The following is a 13,668-nucleotide window of genomic DNA, read 5'->3' on the forward strand; positions in this document are numbered from 1 at the left end:
TGAGTGTTTTAGGTGACACACCAAACCTGCTCAAAATCCTAATGGAATATAACTGCTGTCATACCTTTTTTGTAGCTGCATTGATATGTTCGTTCCGGGTTAGATTCTCAGAGGTATTGAGATCAAGGAACTTGAAATTGATCGTTCTTTCCACTTCTGATCCCTAGATGAGGAGTGGTGTGTCTTCCCTCATCTTATCCTTCCTGAAGTCCACGATCAGTTCTTTGGTCTTACTGATGTTGAGTGCAAGGTTGTTGCTAAGACACCATTCAACTAGCTGATACGTATCGCTCCTGTGCACTTTCTCGTCACCATCTAAAATTTTGCCAACAATGGTTGTATTATTAGCAAATTGATAGATGCTATTTGAGCTGTGCCTAGCCACACAGTCATGGGTGTACAAAGAGTAGAGTGGTAGGTTAAGCTCAAACCCCTGAGGTGCACCAGTGTTGATTATCAGCAAGGCGGAGATGTTTTATACAGTCTGCACAGATTGTGGTCTTCTGGTTAGGAAGTCAAGGATCCAGTTGCAGAGGAAGATACAGAAGCCCAGGTTCTGGAGCTTTTCAGTCAGAACTGTAGGAATGATTGTGTTAAATGTAGAGCTCCAGGCGTATTTCCTCTTTTATCTCTGATCAGCCCTCCCCTATCTCTAGTCATCCTCCTGTTCTTCATGTACGTGAAGAATGCCTTTGGATTTTCCTTAGTCCTACTCACCGTGGCCTTCTCATATCCTGTTGTAAATCTCTTAAGTCCCTTCTTAAGCTTCTTCCTGGCTACCTTATAACTCTCTAGAGTCCTGGCTAATCCTTGCCCCCTAAATCTTAAGTAAACTTTCTTCCTCTTCTTGACAAGATGTTCCTCACTTCTTGTCAACCATCCTATCCCTTTCTCAGTGGAACAAACCTATCCAGAACCCTATGCAAGTGCTCCCTAAACAAATTCCACATGGATCGCTTCACTTGCTGAGGAAATGAAGATGGAATTTGTGCAATCATCATGAAGCAGTTGAAGATTGTTGGATCTGGGACATTGCCCTGAGGAACATATGCGGAGAGATATGGAGGCTGCAGTGATTGAAATCTAACAACAACAAACTTCTTTCTTTGTATGAGATTTGACACCAACCACTGGAGTGTTTTTTCCTTTGGTGCCATTGACTTCTATTTTACAGAATGCCTTGATCCACTCCTGCATTAATATCAAGGAAAGTCACTCTCTCTTCACCTCTGCAACTGAGCTCTTTCTCCATGTCTGATCAAATTTCCACATTGTTAAGTAGTTGCTAATGTCACTTGAATAGATTCATCTGAGGCACAACTAGTTCTGGAGTTTCGATCTTCTGTACTGTAACTGGGATGTTGTCTGACCCCATAACCTGAAAAGAGATTTTTCAAATATGTATCCAAAAGAACATATTAAATGATTCCTTTCCTGCCAAAAAAAATGGGCAGGGCTTGTTTAATTTAATCATTGTCTTCAATTTCGATCAAACAGAGCAGCTAATTTCCAAAACTTCGTGATTTTCAATTTATGAACTTAAGTATAGTGATAACAAGATCTAAGATGAAAAAAATAATAAAAGTTGCAAATGGGTTTCATTACCATGTAAGAACAATCATACCTGGTTGTTTACTCATTATCTATGCATAATGATTCCTGGAGTAACTTCTAAAAATAATGTTTGAAAACCATTTTTGAACTAATTAGAGTTTGTGTTCAGAGAACAGGACTGAAAGACAATAAAGGTTCAAACAATGTTTTGCAAAAATAGGAACATATACTGTAATTTTACATGTTTTTAATTAGCTACAATAATAATCAGAAATATTATCACATTTGTGCTATTATACAGCTGCCATTACTTTTTAGAACTTTATCCCTCCAATATAAATAGATTTTTTTCATTCTTCATTTAATTAAAAATACTTTGGTCTATATTTAGATAAGAAGCAGCCTGTTGGCAAAACCTGGGAACAAGATTCAGTCCCTGTTTCAGAGAATGAGGAGTCTTTACACAATTGAAATCGGACACAAGAGCTCATTTATTATGACTTGGGAGCTACAGAGAGATGGCTTATTAAGCCATATGCAAACACTTCTTCTTTAAGAGAAACCTAAATTAGTATCCAAGTCATGCCTTATTCTCACTGCTATCATTATGCAGAAAGTACAAAAGCCTGAAGTCCCCCATCACCAGGTTCAGGAAAAGCTACTTCCCTACAGCTATCAGGTTATTGAACCAACTTGCACAATGCTAATCTCTCATCAGCACTGATTAAGGACCACCTCTTGAACTGTCATGGACTTCTCTCTGTGCAAAAGAAGTACAGTCTTTTTTTTGCACTGTCTTGTACAGTTTATGTATAATTTATATTCTGTGTGTTGTCTGAACCTAAGTGCCTGTGACACTTCTGCAAGCAAGATTTTCACTATATCTATACCTCATCATATCTATGCTCATGACAATAAACTCAGCTTGAATTATGATGACTAAGATTAGGAAGTGTATCACTAAATGGCAAGGCTCCTTCTTTGCAAATGACAGTTAAGTCACACTTGATGAAGAATGTAAGGGTATACACTTTTCCCGACCCTTCCCCTAGCCCTCCACCATTGTGCCAGATCCATTGATGCCACTTTAAATCTACATATACAAGAAATGAGCAATATTTTGACCACGAAACACATTTATAGGATGCAAGGTTGTCTTTGACACTTGGTGTACAATTATAAAGCCGGTGTTAATTTTGTCATTATGGAATGAGAATGTGTTGTTGCTCACCTCTGCACATAGAGTTGCAGCGCCTGGGGCGATTAAGCCTGATTTACTTTGACATTAGAAATCTATGCATTTCACCAGTGAATCTTTAATCTCTTTCAGCTTGTGGCCTTATACAATGTTGGATTCACTTTCCAAGGAGAATGTTTCAACACAGACACAGGAAAATAATGTTGGAATTTAATTACTTCCAACTTTTCTTTTTTCAGTTATTTTCAGTTAATTCTATTGCTATATGAATAAAATGTAAACTGAGTTCCTTCATCCCTGGATTGGCAAATCTATGACCAGGAGGTACATAATGAGAATGAGGTGCAAAATTAAACAATATTTTCACAATAGGTTCCATTATGGAAAATCATACCATGCAAAGGCCCGAAAAGAAACATTAATGTGGTTAAATTCCATAGCCAATTTTATACCAGACTTAGTGACAACATCATTCTATAAGACACAAGGCACAAGGTGTCAGAACTTTACCAAAATAAGTCAGTACAGGATACCTTTAGCCTGTGATTTCCCAGCATTTCAGAAAACACAGATCAAGGAGGAAATTAGGTCAAGGAGTGAATTAGAAATCTGGAATGGAGGATTTCTTGAGAGGATTGATAAAAAAAAGAGGATCATAAAGGGACTGAAAGGATTTTTCAGATAGAGAATTCTCAGAGTAGAAAGGATCAGAGACACTATCGCAGGGGAACAAATACCTCAAAGGGAAGGGAGTCTATGTAGCAGGAGATTATCATGAAGAATAAATCAGGGGAGATTCCTACCAAAGGGTCTCAGCCTGAAATGCTGACTGTACCTTTTTTCATAGCTGCTGCCTGGCCTGATCAGTTCCTCCAGCATTTTGCACATGTTGCTTGGATTTCCAGCATCTGCAGATTTTCCCTTGTTTGTGAGGGGAAATTGTAACATGCGTTTATTTAGAATATTCAAGGACAATCAGTACCCAGGTGATGGGAGATAAATCAAGGAGGTAGGGGGTACATCATTATTAAATGGTGGGTGGATGAGCTGTCTTCAGAAAAGAAATCTTAAAGAGCTTACACTTCAGATGGAAGAAGGTGGGATCCTTAGAACACCAGACAACAGCCCAGATACAAATAGCCCCTTTCCATAATTTCAAAGCAGCCCAGGACTCTGTTCAAAGTCAAGGCCTGCTTGTTTACACAATACAGTTTCACAGGATGAGTGTTGCTTGCCATTAGGCTCCTCTACACGCAATCGGGAATCTCCACGGCTGTGAGCAACATATGCAAGTGGGACCCATATCTAACTTGTGAAACTGTGCTATAATTGCACTGAGTACCTGATCGATCTTTAACTAAAGTTTATTCTTGCTGTGCATGAAAAGTTTGCACTACACAGTAGAATTTCTGAGCCATCATAGCAATATTATTAAAAGAACTTCATTGGTATCTGAGGTTAATGAATAGAGCCAACAGATCTGATTAAACATTTAATTCCAAATGCCTGCCAGTAGATTCATGCTGAGCTGCAAGTTCTGCGTTGTTATGATTCTAATACCACCAATTGAATGTTTACTCTTGATACTATTTACTTGTATTGTAACTTACCAATTGAGCTGAAAAATATCTTGCTCAGGAATTTGCCTCTGTGTTACTGAGCTCTAAAATAAATAGGAATATGAATATGAAGTATGGCTCAGAAGTTTTTTTAAAATGTCCAATAAAATCAATCAAAACGTAGAATGTTCATTATTTTTACAATATCCCTTAAAAAAATACGTTAGTCAGCCATCCCAAAATGACTGATTTATTTCTACTTTTTGTATTGAGCCATTTAAACAGACCCTATTTGATGTTGCAAGTAATTCCCTGTAGGTTTTTGTAAATAAAGTGGCAGAGATGTTTTAAGTTTAGGGAAAACCATAACAACTCACTTTATTGTCAAACAAACGCAGAACAAAGAGTGTGGTAAAAACTTCATGTCATTACATCATCATGTCAAATTAGTCTCTTGAAGTGACCCCAACTCAATGTCAATGGTAGTGAATTATGCATATAGTTCCTCCCCTTACATTACCCTATACCACCCCTGCCCATGAGTTCCATGTTTTTCACTTCTGTGGTTTCTTTCCCTCACAAATACTCTATATTTGCTTTTGTATTTCTACCTCCTTGACCTATTTGCATACAATTCATCCTCCCCTTTATGCGAATGGTTAAATAGTATCTAATAGTTACACACTTATATGTGCTGTGGGATGGACAGCCATAACTGTCTGCCTGTATCAAATAATGTCTTCCAAATCACGCAGATTATTGAGACAGTAAGCAAGGGAATATTTACTATCTTTGTGGTGTTGTGATTGTGACTGAGCCACTCAGGACTGAAGATGGTAGATGTAAACAACACACACAAAATGCTGGAGGAACTCAGCAGGCAATGGGAGGCCACCACCAAGCACATCTTTCCCTCCACCCCCACTTACTGCTTCCCGCAGCGATCTAATGATTTGTTCATGAGACACACGTTGGGTCAGGGGCCTGCAGTCAACAGGCTCAAAATCAACATGCAAACTACTTCCATAGTCTTCAAAAACAGCTTGTCTTTCTCTGATGAACATCCTTACATTTCCCAATAAATAATTTCCAATTCTGTGAGATGATCTCTAGCATGCTCTCATACCTGGACTATTCTCTCCATGGAAGTCAAGGTCACGTTGACTTTCAATTATTTTTTGACAGAAATTGGTATAAAGCACAGCATCACCACCAACTTATCTTTAATTGGTTTCCATCACTAACCCAATAGGACATGTGATCAGTCACTTCTGACATTATTACTCCTGCATATTCTAATTAAGTCATGATTAGAGAAATCCTTGGAGGACCCACCAGAACTATCTTTGTTATATAGGAGGCACCCTGGAGCCTGTTAACTCCAGATATATTTTTGCTTTAAGCTATGATGCTTCAGGCCTATAGGCTTGCTTTACTTATACAGGGTCTTATAATGAAGTACATTGTTGCTTATCTTGTATGGACCATTCTTGTCAATTCAATCTTCGACTGGGTTTTCTACCTCTGAATACTTAGCTAAAAGAAGCAGGTATATAATGCTGTTGTTTTATTGATGCAAGTTACCCTTTATGTTTCAAGTTTTCTCCTTCACAACTATCTACCATTTTTGTTTCATAAACAAATATACAAGGCTTTCCATTCTATTAAATAATGATTAGCTGATGTTCTAGCTTAATTTCATGCAGGATGCCATGTTACTTACTTCTGACTGATCACACCTAATTATCCCTACTTTCTGACTTCAGCCTCTTAACTGAACTCTCAATAAGGTTGTGAGATTGCCTTCAAGTTTACACATCTTAATTTTAGCTAATTGTCTCTTCTTTGGACTGGTCCTGATGTGTCCTAATTAACGAGAATCCACTGTACTTGCAATGCACTGGCTTGGTGCTCAACTCCGGAGTTAATGAAGAATGCTTTATAATTCTCTTGAACTAATATGGTTCATTAAATGATTCACTGAGAATTGTACATTGTTAAAATAAAAACCAGACTCTAAATGGCTGCTAAGCCATGTAGACATAGTGATGTCATCATATTTTACATCATTTTAATCCCATTATTTCAAACTAAAGTGCTGGATGGGTTACCCAATAACAGCTCTGTATTAGCACTAAATATACTAAGACACCAGAGAATTTTGCTCACCATCTCATCACCATTCTCAATTCTTGCCCTCAGCCACAGAGTTGCTAAATACTTCTTTCCCATCTTTACTATATCACTTCGCTCCAAGTTACTGAAATGAATTCTCCTCAAGTTTCTTAAAAGGCCTAGTCTGCCATTCAGTTCTGGAAGGTTGTTGCACAGCCCAAGAGTAGGTAGGTTGTTTGAGGTAGAGAAAGGTTGCTCAGCAGAGTGTGCACGGTATTTCAGGAAGTCAAAGATCATGGGGACAGATGAAAGACCAGGTTAGAGAAATAAGGTTGATGTATTTTTTATATATTCATTCAAGTGATGTAAGCTTCAGAGGCTGAGCCAACATTTAACTGCCTATCCCTACTTTGGAAACGGTAGTGGTGAACTTCCTCCTTGAACACCACAGTCCTTGAGATGTGGGTATATCCACAGTGTGAACAAGGATAGATTTCCCGGATTTTACGCCAATGAAGGTGAGAGAACGCTAAAGCATTTCCGAGTCAGAATGGGTGTAACTTACAGAAGGTGTTGTGAGGATTAAGGTGTGATTGTGGAAGGGCTGGTATGTTTTCTGCTGCAGCTTGTCTTGACAGTTGATTTCTGCACCCCCCCCCCCCCCACCGGCCCATATGCAGTGCTAGAAAACGCACTTATGCCATAGAGTTCTTGTCACTCCCTTTTCACTGCATTGCTCTGAGTACAGAAATCGTGCCAATAGCAAATAAAAATGGAGGCAGCAACTCCTTAAAAGGTTACAGTAATTGACCAGCTGAAAATGAATTGATCCTCCACCATCAAAGCTGCCCTCAACCGCATCTCTTCCATTTGATGCACGTCTGCCCTCATCCCATCCTGCTCCTGCATCCTCTTGTCCTCACCTTCCACTCCACCACCCTCTGCATCCAGCACATAATTCTACATAACGTCCACCATCTCCAATGGGATCCCACCACCAAGCTCATCTTTCCCTCCCCCCAGCTTTCTACTTTCCACAGGGATCGCTCCCTATGCAAGTCCTTTGTCCATTTGTCCCTCCCCACGTAGCTCCCTCCTGGCACTTATCCTTGCAAGTGGAACAAGTGCTACATCTGCCCCTGCTCCTCCTCCCTCACTACCATTCAGGGTCCAAAGCAGTCCTTGTTCAGGTCATCGACTGAATTTGGTGTGGCCTCCTCTATATCGGTGAGACCCAATGTAGATTGGGAGCCACCTTCGCTGAGCACCTACGCTCCATCCATCAGAAAAAGTGGGATCTCCCAGTGGCCACCTATTTTAATTCTACTCCCATTCCCATTCCAACCTGTCAGTCCATGGCTGCTGTCATGACTTAACTCATGTGGGTGTTTCTGCAGTTCCTCATTCAGATAATGATTTAATCTTAATAGATGTCAGTGCTGGGACCAAAGCTGCTGCCATGTTGTCTTTTACCAGCTTCTCTCACAAAACAAGTGGTAATTATAATACACTTTCCATTCATTTGGTATGTAGTCTTACTAATGCTCGTATCACTACAGCTGCGACCTTTTCTTGCACCATCTCTATATGTCTTGATTTCTTCAATGCCCACAAATTGAGTTCTGCATTGAATGAACACAAATGGTTGAGTTTCCATGGCCATCTGGAGCAAAGAATTCTTTTGGTTCTTCTGAGAGAAGAAATTTCTCCTCATCACAATCATAGCATCCTTACTTTTATTCTCAAACTGTACTTCATGGTATTAGGCTCTGCAGAAAGAGGAAGATTTTCCCCTGTATCTACAAAATAGTATGCTTCATTGCTATCTCCTCATATTCTTCTGAACTCTGGAGAACATGGTCTCATAGTCTATTTATTCTAGCCTCTTCCAGCACACCATCCATATCCCTGGAATGGGTCTAGATTATTTTTGCAGCACTCCCTCCAGGGAAAATATATCCTCCTTACCCAAAGGGACCAAAACTGTAAGCAATATTTTTGCTGCTGTCTCACCAACATCCCAAGTCAATTGCAATAATCCTTTCTCATTATCAGATCCTCTTGGAATAAAGGCTAACATATCATTTTCCTTCCTGACCACTTGCTGTACCAGGACATTTTCCTTCAGTGACTTATGATGCCTCTCGCTCAGTTTTATGTAGCAAAGTGTATGACCACATTTAAAACAATGAGATCATGCACTCTCATGTATCTGCATGATATCTTCAACCCATTCCTTCTACCAACCATATCTTCACAATCTCCATTTCTGTAGACTGTGTTCTAGAGGAATTTATCCCAGTCCTCCTTCAAGAGGACTTATAGTCCTTCAGCTGCCTGCCCAATGCCATCAGAGTGCTGTCTCCCAATGTATTGCAAAAAGGTTTCTGGTACATCTTTTAAGACCATAAGATATAGGAGCAGAAGTAGGCCATTCTGCCCATCAAATCTGCTCCACCATTCAATAGTGAGCTGATCCAATTCTTCCAGTCATCCCCACCCACCTGCTTTCACCCCATACCCCTTGATGCTCTGGTTAATCCCATTTACTAGCCAAACGGGTCAGAGTTGCTCCTCCCTCAACCATGACTGGTACAACTGAGGTATATACACTTTCCACCCACTGCACATCTTATTCTCATAGTTCTTGGCACGGTAGATACCAAAGTTTGTACCGTCATGTCAGTGCCTGATGACCAGAAGATTAATGTTCTCAGTTGCTGACATAACAAAATCAGAGACACCATATAACAGCATAGAAAATAAGGCTAGCTGAACCACATTCATATGGCTTGCAGTTTATGTTCTGACATTTATGCTCTTTTTAGTTTGTTACACCCTCATCACACACTCCAGTCCAATTTATTATTCACTATTAACTTTTGACTTTGGCTATGACTTAGTGGTTCCATAAAAATAGAGTTCCAAAGGTGATAAAAAATGTGACAGAAATTCAAGCTGCCTGCTGATGACTCCTTACTCATTATCCTTCCACTTTTGATGGATATAAAAAAAATCTCACTGTGAAGGTGCATTCATTATGTTTATAAAGCCATCAGCCCCTGATTGACAGTTAAAACATTGACAATCCAGGGATATGAAACACCTATTATTCAATACAAAATGGAAATTAAAAGATATGTTTTTAAATGACGGAACATGATTTTCAGACCCTTTGGCACAGTTTATTTTTTTCTATTTTAACCATGCTTATACTCTTTTAACTGTTACAGTATCAAAACATAAATAATGATGAAGGGTGTTTCTCTCCTACTTAATTTGTCTCATATTACTAACATAAGCTCAGTGGCCACTTTATTGGGTACATCCACTTCAAGGTTCAAGGTGTTGAGCATTGAGAGATGCTTCTCTGCACAGCACTATTGTAACACGTGGTTATTTGAGTTACTGTCGCCTTCCTGTCATCTTGAATTAGTCTGGCCATTCTCCTCTGTCCCCTCTCATTAACATGACCTTTATGCCACAGAGCTGTTGTTCACTGGATTTTTTTTGGAGGTTTTTCACACCATTCCCTGTAAACTGTTCTGTGTGAAAATCCCAGAATCTCAGTATTTTCTGAGATACTCAAACCACTCTCTTTGGCACCAAAAAATGACTCCACAGTCAAAGTCATTTCCATCACATTTCTTCCCCATTCTGAGGTTTGAACCTCTTGACCATGTCTGCATGCTTTATGCATTGAGTTGCTGTCACATGATTGGCTGATTAGATATTTGTACTAATGAGCAGGTATACCTTATAAAATGGCTGCTGAGTGCATATATTAGCATTTTAATTTTAAGATGGCACTGCTGAAGCACAGCGTCTACCAACTGGTAGTAAAAGAAACAAATAAAATACTACTTTAGAAAAACAAGGTAATATACATTAACGACTTCTAGCCAGTGGCTCTGACCATCATGAAGTGTTTTAAGAGGCACACATTAACTCCAGCTTCCCAGGCAACCTCAGCCCACTGCAACTCACTGCCACAACAGCTTGTCAGCAGGTGCCATCTCCTTGGTCCTACACGGAAGCATCCGGACAGTAAAGACACTTATGTCAGGCTATTGTTCACTGACTACAGCTCTGCCTTCAATATTACAATTGCAAGCAAACTCAACACCAGAATCTGATATCTGCAACTTCTTCTGCAACTGGATCTTCAACTGCTGACCAATACACTGCAATCAGTAGGGATAAGCAGTAACACCTCTGCCATGATTATTCTCAACACCAGTGGCCCACAAGGTTGCATCCTCAGTCCCCATGTACACGCGTAACTATGTGGCCAGAGTCTGCTGTAACTCTGTCTACAAGTTTACAGATGATACCACCATATTGGGCCATATCTCAATAAGCAAAGAGTAGGAGAACAGGAAGAAGATTAAGAGTTTAGTTACATGATTATTGTAACAACTACCTTTGCCTCAATGTCAGAAAAACATAAGAACTGGTCATTGGCTCAACAAGAGGGCGGTGGACATGCTCCTAACTTCATCAGCAGTTCCGAGGTTTGAAGGGTTGAAAGCTTCAAGTTCCTCAGAGTGAACATCTGCAATAGCCTGTCCTGGTCCAACCACGTGGACGCCATGGCCAAGAAAGCCAACACATGCCTCTACTTCCTCCACAGGCTAAAAAAATTTGCCATATCTCTTTTGACTTTTACCAATTTTTATCAGCACAGTAGGAAAGCGTCTTATCCAGACATGGCAACTGCTTTGGCCTGACTGCAACAAACTGCAGAAAGTTATGGAGACATCTCAGCACACCATGAAAATTGTCATTGTCTTTCTAACGTAGCCAGAATAATTGAAGACCCCACCCACGCTGAACATTCTCTCTTTTCCCTTCTCCCATCAACCAAAAGATACAAAAGCCCGAAACATGTACCACAACACTCAAGGACAGCTTCTGTCCTGCTATTATAAGGGCATTAAATGGTTTCCAGTACAGTAAGATGGACTCTTGACCTCAAATTCTACCTTATTCTCTAGCATCTTGTCACCTACCTGCACTGCATTTTCACTGTAAATGTAACACTTCATTTTGCATTCTGTTATTGTTTTGTCGTGTACTGTGTAATGATTTGATCTGAAGGAACAGTAGGCAAAACAAGCTTGGTACATGTAACATTAATAAACCAACAACAATTCCAATTCCTATTGAGCACCCAATTCCAGTAATCATGTGAATCGCTGTCTAACTCTTAACTCAACAAAATCATCCAACCTTTGCATTTCTTTTGTTTTTAGAATCTACTTTATTTGGATCAGCAGACTTTCTCAGTAATCACCAAACTGAGGAAATATGCTATAACTTTCATTCTTTAATCGCTTTTAATTTGTACTACCTCAATGTACTTATGTTGTGAAATGATTGTTTGCAATACAATACATCTTGATACATGTGACAATAATAAACTAATTACTATATTTTGTGCCAGTCTCTCGCTGATGGACTGTACCAATATGGCATCACTTGAAAGCAAGGGATCTCCTAGCCTTTGTAGGGAACTTCCACTGGCAGCAATCCCTACTCAGCCGAGAGTTATCAGCATAAACCAAAGTTCAAAGGAAATTTATTATCCAAGTACATATACGTCACTGTATACAAATTTGTGATTCATATTGTTGCAGGCATACTCAATAAATCCATAGTAGAATAATAACCATAACAGAATCAATGCAAAACTGCACCAACCAGTGTGCAAAAGACAACAAATTGTGCAAATACAAACAGTAAGAAATAATAAATATAATAAATGAAGAAGCAAAAAATATCAAAAACATGAAATGAAGAGTCCCTGAAAGTGAGTCCATGAGGTGTGGGAAGCATTCAATGAAGGGGCTAATAAAGTTGAATGAAGTTATCCCTCTGGTTCAACAGCCTGATTGTTGAGGGGTAATAACTGTTCCTGAACCTGGTGATGTGAGTCCTAAGGCTCCTGTACCTCCTTTCTGATGGGAACAGTGAGAAGGCAAAATGGCAGGGTGGTGGGAGACCCTGATGATGGATGCTGCTTTCCTGTGTCAACACTTCATGAAAATGTGCTCAATGGTGTGGAAGGCTTTACTCATGATGCACTGTGCTGTATCCGCTACATTTTGTAGGATTTTCAATTCAAGGTCATTGGTGTTCCCATACCAGGCCGTGATGCAGCCAATCGATATACTCTCCACCATACATCTATAGGAGCTTGTCAAAGTTTTATGTGTCACGCCAAATCTTTGCAAACTCTTAAGGAAGTAGAGGTGCTGCCATGCTTTCTTTGTAATCGCACTTACATTTTAGACAGGTTCTCTAAAATGGTAAAACCAGGGAATCTAAAGTTGCTGACACTCTCCATCTCTAATCCTCCGAAGAGGACTGGCTCATGGGCTACAGTTTCCTTCTCATGAAATCAACAATCATCTCCTTGGTCTTAATGACATTGAGCAAGAGATTGTTTTTATGACACCAAATTTTATGATTGCCAAATATTCAACCTCTATTCTATATGCTGATTCATCACCACCTTTGAATCAGCCTACGATAGTGGTGCCATCAGCAAACTTAAATATGACATTGGAGCTGTGCTTAACCACACAGTCATAAGTATAAAGCGAGTAGAACAGAGGGAAGATGACAGAAATTGTGGAGGAGATGCTGTTGGCAATTCGAACTGACTGGGGTTTGCAAGTGCAGAATGGTGAATGACAAGGAGCCTTTGAATGAGTGAGAGCACGAGTAGAAGTGGTGTTCATCGCTCAGACAGGGAATCAGGCTTGGGGTGTGGGTGGTTTACTACTTGCATTTTATTGATTGAAAGCGGAAAGTACAAATGAGGCAACAGAGAATTACCTATTTGCTCTTTATATGAAAAAACTGCAAATGCACACCCCATGAATTTTCATTGGAGACACAAGCTGCTGCAAATCTGGAGCAAATAAAAAAGAACAGCTGGAGGAATTCAGTGGTTTGAGCAACATCTGCAGAGAGAAGTGGATAGTTGATTATATCTGAACTGAGAATGCAGAGGGAAGAGTTAAGGGAGTGGGGTGAGACAGCAGTCAGTACTGGACAAATGGAAATGGGTAGGTTGAGCTGGCTGGGGAGGGGAAAGAGAGTTGGAAGGTAAGACAGAGGTTGAAAGATGAATTGGAAACAGAAAAGGAAGGTGATAGGAAGGGTAGTCCAAGAGAGAAGAAACCCAGGTGCATAGTTGTGTGGACAGGCAGAACCAGGTGGTGTGCAAGTAGT

Source organism: Hypanus sabinus, chromosome 6 (genome assembly GCF_030144855.1).
Source record: "Hypanus sabinus isolate sHypSab1 chromosome 6, sHypSab1.hap1, whole genome shotgun sequence".
In the NCBI taxonomy this organism is placed as follows: Eukaryota; Metazoa; Chordata; class Chondrichthyes; order Myliobatiformes; family Dasyatidae; genus Hypanus; species Hypanus sabinus.